This window comes from Mirounga angustirostris, unplaced genomic scaffold (assembly GCF_029215605.1).
Source record: "Mirounga angustirostris isolate CCGP_5_RB_7025 unplaced genomic scaffold, mMirAng1.0.hap1 SCAF_6, whole genome shotgun sequence".
NCBI lineage: Eukaryota > Metazoa > Chordata > Mammalia > Carnivora > Phocidae > Mirounga > Mirounga angustirostris.
In genome coordinates, this window is record NW_026991714.1 from 10,737,288 (window position 1) to 10,751,442 (window position 14,155).

The 14,155-nt window shown below is 44.2% G+C and overlaps 2 long non-coding RNA genes across 8 annotated transcripts in view; one reads left to right on the forward strand and one right to left on the reverse strand.

Moving 5' to 3' along the window:
- On the reverse strand, positions 1 to 7,993 carry LOC123845920 (uncharacterized). 7 transcript variants are annotated; one of them, XR_008506230.2, is made up of 6 exons: positions 7,478 to 7,767; positions 5,094 to 5,140; positions 4,280 to 4,442; positions 4,008 to 4,110; positions 415 to 480; positions 1 to 291 (listed from the first exon to the last, which is right to left on the reverse strand). It is a non-coding gene; the product is annotated as an uncharacterized LOC123845920 (long non-coding RNA). The 7 variants fall into 7 exon arrangements; XR_010412185.1 differs by having other exon boundaries at positions 1 to 262; positions 7,478 to 7,766; XR_006791131.3 differs by lacking the exons at positions 1 to 291; positions 7,478 to 7,767 and adding an exon at positions 7,840 to 7,993 and having other exon boundaries at positions 346 to 480.
- The window catches only part of LOC123845921 (uncharacterized), a 27,388-nt gene continuing 19,394 nt past the window's right edge, over positions 6,162 to 14,155 (forward strand). The window contains exons 1-2 of the long non-coding RNA XR_010412186.1: positions 6,162 to 6,295; positions 10,910 to 10,993. This is a non-coding gene — a long non-coding RNA (uncharacterized LOC123845921). The remainder of the gene's footprint in view (positions 6,296 to 10,909; positions 10,994 to 14,155) is intronic.

The window sequence follows — 14,155 nt, forward strand, 5'->3', positions numbered from 1 at the left end:
GCTGAGGTCACAAGCTGGTTTATTGGAACAGTAGCTGCTAAATGACAGATTTATTGTTTATCAGGGATCTTGAAGGTGATGTTTTGGTGTTCAGCTTCTCCTTATCCAAGGTTTGGGGATATTACCACACTCTCAATCTTGCACCATCCTTGTTAGGATCTTGTTCAATGTATAATGGTGGTATAGCGGTTTAAGGTGAGAGTAGATCTGTTCCCTGGGCCTCATATGCTTGAAGACCTATGGTCATCAAACTTTCTCTCTTCTGGCAAGGCAGAGAGGGATAAGAGAAAGCTGATGAAAATATCACAGTTTTGTTTCAATTAGTAAGTCAGTCTGGTCAACAAGAAAGATGCCTACAGATTTTAATTGGTCTCAGGGGAGGAGATCAGAATGTTCTAAGATGTCCTTGCTCACCCTGATATTGCATTATCTGGGCCACAGGGCAGCTGCAATCTTTCCTCCAGGGCTCAGAATGTCTGCCTGAAAATAAAATTCAAACTTTAAGTATTAACCTTTTTACCACCATGTTGCTTCAAAACAGATATTCTTTTTTTTAAAATTTTTTATTCTTATGTTAATCCCCATACATTACATCATTAGTTTTAGATGAAGTGTTCCATGATTCATTGTTTGCATATAACACCCAGTGCTCCATGCAGAATGTGCCCTCCTCAATACCCACCACCAGGCTAACCCATCCCCCCCCCCCCCCCCCCCCCTATAACCCTCAGTTTGTTTTTCAGAGTCCATTGTCTCTCATGGTTTGTCCACCCCTCCGATTTCCCCCGCTTCATTCTTCCCCTCCCGCTACCTTCTTCTTCTTCTTTTTTTTTTCGTAACATATATTGCATTATTTGCAAAACAGATATTCTTAAGTGGAATTAGCATTAGACATGCAAAGTCTGTCCCATTTCTAAACAGGCTGATCTTATTCCTAGAATACTAACCCCAGAGGACACAAATATTGGGGGAGAGGAAATTCCATCCAGGAAGAGGGATCAGAAATAGCTTAGATGAAACTGAGGTCTGTGTTCTCATGCTAATTTCACTTATAATTCCAGAAGCCAATCCCTTCACTTCTCTGTGCCTTGGATTCTCCATCAATATAATGGGGATGCTTATGTTCTCCCAGAAAATGACTTGTATTTGCAATCATCAAATCCATGGCACAAATCCTTACTTGTTCTAGGTTATGAAAAGGTTTCACTATCAAATGATAGCATCTATTCTAAGAGCTTCTCTCCTACCTACAATTTCACATGAAACTCATACGCTGCATTAGTCAGGGTAAGCTAAGTTTTGCTGTGGCAACAAACCTTCAGATCCCTAAGGTTTATTCCTCACTTACACTACAGTCTGATATAGGCCATTCTGCTTTGCTTGGTGGCTACTTTTTTTTTTTTTTTTAAGATTTTATTTTTACTTATTTGTCAGAGAGAGAGACAGAACACAAGCAGGGGGAGAGGCAGGCAGAGGGAGAAGCAGGCTCCCCGCCAAGCAAGGAGCCCGTCGTGGGGCTCCATCCCAGGACCCTGGGATCATGACCTGAGCCGAAGGCAGCGGCTTAAGCGACTGAGCCACCCAGGCGCCCCTTGGTGGCTACTTTTTAACAGTGGTCAGATTTGAGTTGCTTCTAGCTTACAACTTTGCTGTCTCTGGGTTCTTTGCTTCCAGCCATAGTGGCAGGAGAGAGAGCCTGCATGGAGCTCATGTCCCCTTTTTACTGCCCCAGACAGCAAATATCACACATTGCTTCACTCACACTCACTCCCATGAACCAGAATCAGTCACGTGACCCCGTCACAAATGCAAGGGAGGCTGGGAAATATGGGGGAGCTTGTAGAATATTTGGAGAGCACTAGCGTTTATGTCACCTGTTATTATTTGTTTTGTTATGTCCAACCCAGGCAGGGATTCAAAAATGAGGAAATGTCCATTCGAAAAACTTGCCAGGTACTACCAGCTAGAGATACAAAGATAAATAAGACTCAGGTCCAGCTGAGGAATTCTTAATTGGGGAACGGAGGCGGGGAAGGCTGCACAAGAGGAAATGACTGGGCTATACGTAATAGCCTGGAGGTATAAATGAAATTTATGGAAGGCAGAGGCAGGAGTGATGAACCTTGTAATAGTCAGGCAAGGCTCTACAAAAGAACGGACTTGAAAGGTGGTCCTCTGGTTCTTGAAGGAGAGTTAGGAGTTCACCAGGTGGTGGTGTTGGGATGAATGGATCCCGTAGTAGAGAAAAAGAAGCTTAGAGTCAGACTTCCTTTCTTTTCCAGCTGAAGTCAACAGGAGACACTTCCTTCAGTCCACCGGGTTAAGCCTCTTTAAAAACAGTGAGTTGGTAAACGCGAAGGCCTCCAGTTCACAGCACCCCAAATAATGGGTAAAAATGAGAAGAGAGAAAATAGATGGAATAAAGATTTTGAAGACAGCGGAGGAGAGGCCCTCACAAATTACTCCCTGCTAGGGTGGCTCAATAAAATTTTGGTTGGCACCAGGGGCCTGTCTGCATTGGTATTCAATTATTGGGCAGAAAAGCTCTGAGAGTAGGGGCGCCTGGGTGGCTCAGTCAGTTAAGCGTCTGCCTTCGGCTCAGGTCATGGTCCCAGGACTCTGGGATCGAGCCCCGCATCGGGCTCCCTGCTCGGCGGGAAGCCTGCTTCTCCCTCTCCCACTCCCCCTGCTTGTGTTCCCTCTCTCGCTGTCTCTCTCTCTCTGTGTCAATTAAATAAATAAATAAAATCTTAAAAAAAAAAAAAAAAGCTCTGAGAGTAATGATTGCTGCCTTTGCCTGAGGGTCCCTCTCACTCATTATTTACCACCCCTATCACCCTGGAAGACTGACATTTAGGCCTAAGAAAATAGGATCCAAACCCAAAAACATTATTTCCAGAAAATGACAGGATATAGAATAAAACCCTCTGGAGCGTACTGCCCCATCAGGGGCTTGAACAGCTACTTTTAATGTGGGGCCTTTCAGAAAAGGTTACTAGTCATAAGACCTGGCATTTGCATAGCATTTAATCATTTGCAAAGCACTTTTAAATATCCATTAGGTGGGGGCGCCTGGGTGGCTCAGTTGGTTAAGCGACTGCCTTCGGCTCAGGTCATGATCCTGGAGTCTCTGGATCGAGTCCCGCATCGGGCTCCCTGCTCGGCAGGGAGTCTGCCTCTCCCTCTGACCCTCCCCCCTCTCATGTGCTCTCTCTCTCTCATTCTCTCTCTGTCAAATAAATAAATAAAATCTTAAAAAAAAAAAGATGTTTTAAAAAAAATAATAAATAAATAAATATCCATTAGGTGAGCCTCTAAAAAAAATGAAGACCAGTGTTGAGAAGGATGTGGGGAGCTGGTCACTTCTTTGCATTATCGGAAGAAAATGTAAATCGCTGTAGCCTTTTTGGAGGGCAATTTGGCAAACCTAAGCAATCACACCTTTAGGGCTTTATCCTCTAACCACATTTGTGCAAAAGCTAAAGAGAAACATACAAGTAAGTTTATTGCATGATAATGTAAAATAGAAAAAGGTGAGGGCAAAACTTACTACCAATTGGGGAATATCCAAAAAATTCATTATATGCTGGAACTAGGAAACAATACATATCTATTAGAAAATGAGAGAAATTTGAGGCCTTGCTATGGAAGAGTATCCATGATAAATTACTTAGTAGAAGTCCCAAGATGTGCAGTGTGTGTGTGTGTGTGTGTGTGTGTGTGATTTGTATAAGCACAGGTATTACTTCTACAATATTCAGTGGTTAACTCTTGGGAGTGGGCTTGAGGTTGAGAGGGACATTATATATGTACTTTACATAATTCCTTATGAGAACACAAAACTGACCTCTTGCCCTGCTTTATAAGTGTGTATATCACCCTTAACAAGACAGGCAGGAGGAAAGCAAACAACAATAAGCACTAGGAGGGTTACCCTGTCCCCATGAAGTCCCCCAAATAAAGGAGATCTTAGTTAGGCCAGTTGCCGTAAGTTCCAAATTCCTTACCGAACAGCATCATCTACCAACAGTAGCTGGTGCTCAGGGATACAAAGGATGCAAGAACACCTGACTCCAGGGTCCCAAACTGGCCAGGTCTGGTCACTTGCCGCTGATAAAACCCAAAGGCAGAAAAACAAACGGTAGTGAAACAAGAAAGGGATTTACTTCAGTGAGGCCAACACTGGGAAAACAGTGGACTACCCTCGCAGATTGTCTCCAAAATGCAGAAAATATTTCCAGGTATACTAGGAAAACATGGGGCAAAAGTAGGTGCGTACCTGCAGGGAGGCAGTGAAGGTTCAATCAATCATGGGCAGAGTCCGTCACAGGCGGGCAGGGTCTTGCTGGCTCAGGGCGTTCCTGGCAGCTGGAGGGCAGAGTTTTGGTTCCCATCTGGGGATGCTTTGCCCACAGGGTCTTCCACCTGAGCCAAGGGACAAGCTGGAAACAAGAACCCAACTAAAATGTTTGAGGTCAAAATGGAGGCAGCCAAAGTCCTCTTCCACCTTGACCTTTCCAATGGCTGATATCTGTGTGTGACTTTGCCATGTGCTAGCCATTTGTTAAAATGGCTCTTTTCCCAGTGTGAGCGGACAACCTGTAATCTGTGTCTTTTCTTTACATACCTGGAGTATATATTCTTTAACCCGGTGAACTATCCTAGAACTATAGTTCTCAATCATTGCACATCAGAATCACATGGGGAAGTTTTAAAAACGATTCATGTGTAGGTTCCATCCCCAGAGATCCTGATTTAATTAGTCTGGGGTGTCAGGGCACCAAGACTTTAAAATTTCCCCAAGAAATTCCAATACACAACCAAGGTTGAGGACCACTGTTCTCAAATTTAGACTCACTTGTGCAAGTAAATGACTATCATTTTCTAAATGCTTTTGTCTCTACACATTCTTTTCAGCAATTTTTCCCGCAAACTATTTACAGCCACCATGTATTATTTTAAAATTACAGAAAAAAAGAAAAATGTTCTCGATACAAAAAAAAAAAATCATATTGCTAATTGATTTTGGAAAGTTCTAGATTTTCTCAATACTGTGTGCGGTAGGTGTAAATGAATGCATCCTCTCCACTTACCAGTGAGGAGATTGAGGCACGGAGGGGATGATGGGATTCACCGAATTCTGCATCAACCAAACAAAGAATGGGATTCATACCTATGTCATCTCAGTATAGACCTGGACCATCCACAGAACGCCCGCTCCGGCACCTCTGGGCTAGGATCGGGCCATAGATGAGACTCCTTGCCAACCAGCTCCAGGAAGTTGGGAGAAGAGAAAAATCTAGAGGCGGTCACTCCGGTTAAAAGTGACAAAATTCAGGCTTCAGGTCCTGCTCTTCCGCTGTCAGCCATGTGACAATCTCCTGACATCTCTGGCCTCCAGCTTTCCAACCTTCCTTATCCTGTATCCCTCCCTGCCCAGACTCCCCTCTGTGCTGTTCTGTATGGGGCATCCATGGGCCACAGGTAGCTATTGAGCCCTTGAAATGTGCCGAGTATGACTGAGGTACTAAATTTTTAGTTTGTTTGTTTGTTTTAAAGATTTTATTTATTTATTTATTTGAGATAGAGCAGGCGCTCGAGAGAGAGAGAGAGAGAGAGAGAGAGAGAGCACAAGCAGAGGAGAGGGGCAGAGGGAGAGGGAGAAGCAGGCTCCCCACTGAGCCAGGAGTCCGATGCGGGGCTTGATCCCAGGACTCTGGATCATGACCTGAGCCGAAGGCAGACGCTTAGCCGACAGAGCCACCCAGGCCCCCCTTCGGTTTGTTTTAAATTTAAATGACTTCAGACAAAAATGTATGTAGCCACATACGGCTAGCGGTGGGGTAGTAAACAGTGCTGTTCAGAGTGGTTTTGGAGAACACCCCACCCACCCTGAGAATGATTGCAGAACAGGCAAGATGTATTTGATGACACCGGGCTTATACATGGGGTGAAGGCTGATTTTTTAAAAACTGGCTTGAGAACTGTTATGTACAGCATAAAGTCAAAACAATTCAGCTTGGCATTTGCAATCCAGCTGCTGTGTCTGCACTTACATTCCAGCCATACCGATATTCATTAGGCTCCAAAAGACCATCATTTTTTCTCATGCCGTTCCCTCTGCCTCTGATGCTGGCCACCATTCTCTTTACCTGGATTCTGCCGTTCCCTCAAGACACAGCTGAATGCATCTGCCCCTGGGAAGCCCTTTGACCTTCGCCAGCTCCCCGGTGCAGGGACCCACTCCCTACTAGAACTTCCAGCACTCGACTAGCTTTCATCTCTTTACATTCAGGTTAGTGGTTCAGGTCTCAGGAGGAGACCCACGGAGATGGCACAAGGTGGTATGGTCAGTCCTCCGATGGAGAGAGATCTGGATTGCTCTGGAAACCCAGAGAAGGGGCCCCCAGAGCCAGGCTGGAGAGAGGGGGTCCTTTGAGAAGCAGCTGTGAAGACAGGATAATAGGAGCAACAACATTTTTTGAGGGCAGAAGCCTGTGGGGTAAAATAGGGCTGGAGCTGGAGCTGGCGAGGCTGAGCAGGCTGGCAGACCACGCCGCGGACACGCTGTAGCTTCCAGAGCAGCGTCGGGGCCGGGAGCCAAGCGTGCTCCCCGCGACTGAAGACCTTTGAGGTACCTGAACCGCCAGCCGCAGAGGGCGATGCACGAAGTAAAAATACCTGGGAAATCACTTCGTAAGTGACTAAGTGCTACACAAATAACAGTCATTTTTATGGGAAACCTGTAGGAATAGCTTTAGTGGTGACATCAGGAGAGCAATACAGCGCTAACCAGGAGGCCCGCAGGTGGAAATTGACCAATTAAACTACAGAGTTGTTTTGAAATTGAATAAGAGACAGTATGCAAAATGCAGGCTTTAGTTTTGCTATCACAACCTCTTTCTAAATGAGTTTAGATTTAGGATTTGGCAACTGGTGAGGCTGCGAAACCCCTTTCCCCTGGGGTATTAAAGATTGAGAACAACCAAGCAACAAGTGTTGAGTAAGTGTCTGCCATGTGCTTGTCCCAGTGCTGAATGCCACAGGGGATTAGAACCCTGAGAGGAGGCTAGTTCTTTGGAGGAACACGTTGGCGAGAGGCGACCTAAACTCATAAATGACAGAAACAGAAGGGACCACACAGGTATTTTGTCTGTAATCTGGACAGACACAATACAATCTGCTCAGAGGAAGGAAGCAGCACTTGTTATGGGCTGGGAAACCAGGCAGAACCCACCCGAGACTGTGTTCTATCAACTCCTCTAATCAAGGTTAAGTAACTGACGTGACAGAAACAAGATAAAGATGGGAGTGAAATCAGCGAGATGGAAGGAATGGAAATCTGAAATGAAAGTTTCAGATTCAGTAGGATCTTCCTTGGGGTTCTGGACACAATGTCCCACCTGTCACCCACGCTTCTGGGATAAACTCATGTTTCCCTCTGAGTTTCTGAGCCACTGACCTGAACTTTACTCACCCCATCCTTCGTGCTTTCCAGGTGAGGGGCAGTTCCGGTGCTCTCCCAGCCATAGATGGGTCTAATCGACGGTCCCCCCCCACCCCCGGCCCTGGCCTCAGAGTCCCTTTTCAGGGAGTGGGAGGCTTGGGCTGAGTCATCCCAGTGATAAACGCTGTAGTCACTCTAGGGAGGTGTCCCCAGATGCCCCTTCTGGAGGGCAACCAAGTGAGTAACCCTGCCAGTGTCACATGGTCCTGGAATGGAGCTGGCTTGTGCCCAGGCCAAGTCCATGCGATGAACAAGTTGCTCACAACACACACAAACCCTGATGGGTTCCACTGAAGGGACTGGAGGTCTGCCTGGGGGTCTTATAGACTTACCTGAGCCTGTAGAAGGAAGGCTTATGACCCAGTGGACAGGCAACTGATTCTCCCATGATGGAGCTCTAGAGAATGTTCCTGGGGAAATGCTGTTCGCAAATCCCTGGGTGGAGATGTGAGGGAATCATCTGTCCTCTTCCACGTATTTCCTTGTTCTCCTCATCACAGCTTCTGTGGCTGACATAGAAATGTCAGCAGCTTGCTCACTCTGTGCAGAGAAGGAGAGAAGCGGCAGTCTCCCAGACACAGGATGGTGTGAAAGCTAAGAGCCATTGTCAGACTGTGAGTCAGGAACTCAGGTGACCAGAATGCTTCCCCTGGGAGTTGACTGCGGTGGCTAGAGTTGTGAGAGACGGCACAGCAGCCCAAGAGCTGAGCTTTGTGTGGCCTCACCCAAGGGAATTTCTTCCCAGGTCCCTTGTATTACTCATGGTGAGGTTTGGATATTTGCTTTGGGTGTTAGTATGCATGTCCTTCCAGCTGAACTTCCAGGTCCCTTGAATTCTCATATTCTCTCTCTTCCTCCCTCCTGCCCCATCTCCTCTTACTTCCTTCTGTCTCTCCCTCTCCCCACTCCCATCCCAGATTGACATCTGTGCCCTGCAGACACTCCATTTCATGAGGGCCATTAGTTTTCGGTGGTCAGCTTGTTCTTTCTCTCTCTCTCTGCATCCCCTTCAGTGTCTGTCCAGGGGCTCATGGCCAAAGTCTGGGTACCAGAAGTGGCAGCCCATCAGCAGGTGGCAGAAGATGCTTAGATTACCTGCCCCAAGGGCTTGTCCTGCGGAAGCACGCAGCTCATCATTTCCAACAGGAAGCCATTCCATTTTCTGGGGTTAGCTATGAAGGCCAATGCTATTCCAGCCTCCGAGAACACCATCAGTGGCTTCTATATCTGAAAATGGAGATAAATTAGAATAACTTGTGTGTGTGTGAGCTTTGACTTTCTAAATTCTTTCCTTCTTTCCTTCATTCAACCAGTATTTTTTTAGCATCTTTTTTATTAGCAAAACATTCCCTTATATTCAGAATAATAGCCCAGGGACACAGGACCATGTGAACACTGCTCATTTTGTAGATGGGCAAACTGAGTTCTAGAGAGTTAATTGTGGGTCACCCTGATTCCTGGTGGGAAAATAGGGTCTAGAGATTAGGTCTTCTGATCCTCCACCACAAGGGCGCCTTTTTCTAGAATAGGTAAGTTTGTATATGTAAGGATCAGATTGGTGAAGATAAACAGTTCCGGCTTTGGAGCTAAGAAACATGAGTTCCAGATCCAGCCCAGCCCTAACTAGCTCTGGGGCCTAACATATAACAACATTTCTCTGAGCCTCTGCTTCAGAAAAAAATGAAGTGATGAGCATAAATGACTTCCAAAGTGTCTCTAAACCCCATTGTTCCAAAAGTCTGACTCCCTAGAACTAAGGAAATGGTCCTGAATGAAGAAGAGTCTGGGTCTTTCCATCTGGCTTAGCTACAGTGTGGCTTGCAGCATTCAGCCTGCACAGCCCATGGGTTGACTGCCCTGGTAAAGCAGCAGGAATATTTTCTAGGTTGATCTGTCTGTGTAGGTACACCAGAAAGCAACCTAGAGTGTCCTTATTGAGTATGGCCAAGGGCCCCCAAATAGCCCACGATACCTTGTCACTGGCCTATAGGGAGATCTCCTAGAGTGAAGATACCTTTTGGTGTTGATTTCTTTTCTTTTCTTCTTTTTTTTTTTTTTTTTTTTAACTACCTGGGATATTCAATTACCAGTGTTTCACCATGTGATGTTCACCCACCTTGGCAGGTCACCCATTAGCACTTATTAAAACACTGGCATAGATGAATTGATCAAATTAGCCCTATGCCTCCTACTTAAGTGAATAATTACCCGGAGAACCTGGGACTCAAATGGTGGGGTAGAGAGAAAGAAGGTTGGAGGCAGTGTCTAGGAGATTCAGACAAGATACCAGTGGTAGTGGGGGTAAATAAAGGGAGTGGGGCCTTGTAGGGAATAAATGAAGCATTGCTGATAATAAACTTGATCAATGTGCCAGGACAGCTGCAGGAGTTCAGCTTCTTTCAAAAAGAAAGAGGACTAGCATTAGCAGTGGCTAAAATCTTGGGACTGGAGGAGATGCCTGGAGATTACTTAGCCCAGTGACCTGGTCCTGGACACGAAATCACTTGTGTCATCTAAAAGAGAAAATTCTATTATCTACCATTGATTTAGTGTCCACTATGTGTCAGATATTATTTCTAAACTTCACAACAACCCTGAAAAAGAAATATGATGATCTCCATTCTATGTGAGAACCTGAGAACTTTGCCCAAAGCCACGTAGGAGAGCTCGGGTTTCTTTAACCTGACAGTTGATGTCTTCTCCATTCTACTGCAAGCTCTATCAGTGCCAATCTTGCAGACTTCCAAGGAGGAGAGCTTAGTAATATTTTCCACTGACTCTACACACAGCCAATAATATTGATACCAAGGGAGGTCCTTGCTTTGGGTATAAAGCCCCTCTATATCCAGTACAAGTCTTCTTCTTTTCATTATGTCTTCATTGAAGATAAAGCCCAACTGATTAGAATTCTTTCTATGCTGCCTCTTCATAAAAATATCCTTCTGGGTCCTGATTTTGGGGAAATAAACTTTTGACTTTAATTGTTGGTAATTGTTTTTGGTGCTGTGATTTGAACTGTGGGTTCTTGGGTGGGTTTGAGCAGTGATAGTAAGTGGCCTCTCTTGGCCCAAGTCCAGCCTACCCATTGAGTTTCATTATAGTAGTCCATCCACAATGTCCCCCAAGCCCTCTTGTCCCTTCTACTGCTTTTAGTGTGTATGAACCTTTGTTATGACACTTGCATTAGCACTTTACTTTGTTCTGGAGTAGTTTGTTCACTAGACTAATTTCCTCTATTAAGTGGAGACTGAGTATTCCAAATGGAGCAAGATAATTTGCAGTAAGATTCATTTCTGTGTTGTCCTTTCTGATGTAAGTTGTTCCTCCTTTACATCCCAAGAAGATAGCCAAACCTTTCTATTACCTTGACTGAAATATTTATTAGTGGCTTTTGTGTTACAGGGCCCAAAGCAGATGTTACCAGACCCCCAGAGGACAATCTAAGGAGGTTTTTGTGATTGGAAGCTTCATCTGTGTAAGTTAGAGGTAAGTTTTCCAGTGTGGGGGAGATCCAAGTGTTCAGATAAATAGAATCTGCTGGACTGGGGTTGGGGAAGGAGTTTTTCTTGAGAGGAGACAAGATTCTGTAAGTTCAGTAAGCAGTGAGGCATACCTCACTATGACTCTAAGGAGAAGGCAGGCTCTCAAGGGGAGTGGTTTCTTGGTTACTTACACACGCTGGACAGTATTTGAGCAGAGGTTTGGCAGAGGACAGTGGGGCTGTCTACATTCATAGACAATGAGCAGGCCATCAAAAACTAGTGTTCACTAAAGGTCAAAGGCCTTTCTCAGAACTCTGGACTGGTTTAGACCCCAAGACTCTTCTATGAACCTAAGATAAAAAGCAGCCTGTCATAATAAAGATTAGAATTTACATTTACCTTGATGAGTGAAGGTCTCAAGCAGATTGAATTTGATTTAAAACAATAAAAGAACTCTATATTTCTCCTAGTTGAAAATAATAAAGTAAAAAGCAATACCTAATACCTTCATCTTTTCTCACCCTACCTTAACCATCATACAACTTCTCTGGTTTATAATGCTTCTCAGTATATCTTTTGGGTTATTTCAGCAGCCTATGACCAACTCAAGTTTGGTGAGTTGCTGTAAGGACTCACTTTCTCTTACAACAAAATTTATTATAGCAAAGATTCACAGCAAAAGCAACAGGAGAAGGATACACATTGGGTGGAGTCTAGAGATGTGAGATATAGGCTTCTGAGTCCTGCCCCATCTGGGGCCAGGCAGTCTATACTTTTTCTCTAGAAAAACTACAGCGACATGTGTAGAATGTCTCTGCCCAGGGAGGACCATTCCAATCTCAGCATCTGAAGCTTCTAAGGAGGGCTGACCATATAGGTATATACTTCTATGCAGTTAGCCTTGCTAACCAAACTCCCCTAACAATGAAACCAGATACATCATGACTCTCGCTAAATAATCTTGCAAAGTCTTGACTAGCTGGTACAGCATGGCCCCTTTATCTAGGCATATACAACATCATCAGTCAGTAACGCGAGAACACAAGGAGTTGCCCAAGTGTCAGTTATGGTTCCAGGCTTCCCTGGACATGAAATAACTCAGCAACCAGACTTGCAGTGTCAATTTCTTCTCCATAGTTGCTAATTAAATGCATGACATTTATAAAGATATAAGAGAACTACTAGAATTGTCAAGTATTTAAATACCACCATATCATTAGCTGTCTTTCTGTTCTGGATCATTTTTTAAAATATATTTTTTAAGATTTTATTTATTTATTTAAGATGGTAGAGAGGGGCAAAGAGAGAGGGAGTCTTAAGCAGACTCCAGGCTCAGCATGGAGCCCAATGCAGGGCTTGATCTCACGACCCTGAGATCATGACCTGAGCCAAAACCAAGAGTAGGACACCTAACTGGCTGCACCACCCAGGTGTCCCTGTTCTGGATCATTTTTTTACATGAATAAACACACACACACACAAACACACACAGACCTTCTTAATTACTTCATTATATACATGTTAACCATTGAGAACAACAAAACTTAATTGAAGTGTGTTGTTGATATCAAACATGCCACCTCACTCACCAGGGTACTCTCATGGCTGGGTTGGAGCTCCTCCCAAGTATGTTCTCAGAACTTTATACTTTTCTTACTCACATCTCATCCATTTGTATAATTAATGCTCATTTATTGATGGTTCTCCCTCTCTAGAAGGTGAGCATCTTGGGTATCCAGACTATGTCCTGTTCATAGATATAAACTCAGCACCTGATGTAGGACCTGGGCCCTAGTAGGTGGTCAATAAATATTTTTCAAAGAATGAATAAATGAGTGAGTGAATGAATTTTTCTTGTCTGGCAGCTCTAAACCCTCAATTATGATCCTTTCCTGAGCAAACATTTTCTGCCTATTATGGATCCTTGTAATTCAGTGGTCAAAACTGTGAATATTACATGTAAACTCTCCAGGTCCTACTGTATTATTAGGTGGAGACTTTCTTCCCAGCATCTTCTAGTTGATAGGAAAAATTCTGGAGCTTCCCCTGACATTAGCCCCCGAAGATTCAGTCTCAAGCACCTGTCATATGCCCAGCACATGAAAAGTCCACATAAGACTCAGAAGTCCCACATTTCAAGCTCAATTCCCCAGACACCCTATTTCTCCCACATTTTACCTTCTTCCCACTCCCTTTCCTTTGTTTTTGGCTTTTAAAAAATTTGACTTTTTTTCTAAAATTTCCTTCTCCTGTTTTCTCCCATAATTATCTTTTTTGTTTGTTTGTTTGTTTAATGGGGAGCCCATGGGCTGCCTCTCCCTCTAGGAACTGACAACACTGCTAGATGGGGCTACTGCTTGCTCAGGAGATGTAATACAGGGGATCCCATGATCCTTGAGAGTGGCCCAGACACTAGCACCAGAAACTCTGAAAACCTAAAAGCCAAGAATAATGCTTTAGAATTTTCTTGCTCCCCCCAAATTCATTTTCAATAGTGAGATCTCTTTAAAAAGGGCTTCAGAAATAACTTCAGCATTGGTGTATGTAGAGTAATCTAGGGTGGAGCCCACATGATATACTTGGAACATGAGAGGAAATGATGACTCCAGAAGATGTCAGATTTGTGGTGCAACCTCTAGTTCACCGTCTACACACATTCGGCTGTGGGCTACTGGGGCAGGAACTGTATCCCTATCTCCATATTTCCAGTCCCTGATATAGTGCTTATGACAGAATAAGTGATTAAAAATTATGGGTTGTTTGAGAAAAAAGAAAACTTCAAAAGTAGTGCTTGCAAAATTTGAAATCTAGTCAATTAAATTAATCCAAAATATAAAGCATAAAACAAACAAGTTTCTTTTCTGTTCTGTCAGTATGAGGGAGAGATAAGGCAATGTTCTTAGATAATCAGTGTCGTGAACTTGGCCCTCTTTCATAGGTCCCAACTAAAATATATTCAAAGTATGCTTATAATTTGCCCCTAAAGTTCGAGGCAGACTAGAACAATCTGTGGTCCCATTTTCATTTGTATTGGAGGGGGGTGCAGGACGAGGAAGGAGAACAGGTAATAGAATCCACACTAACTTAAGGAGGATAATGTGTAAATACCTCTTCCTCCCATCACCACCAACCCCATCCTAAAACATATTCCATCACACTGTATTTG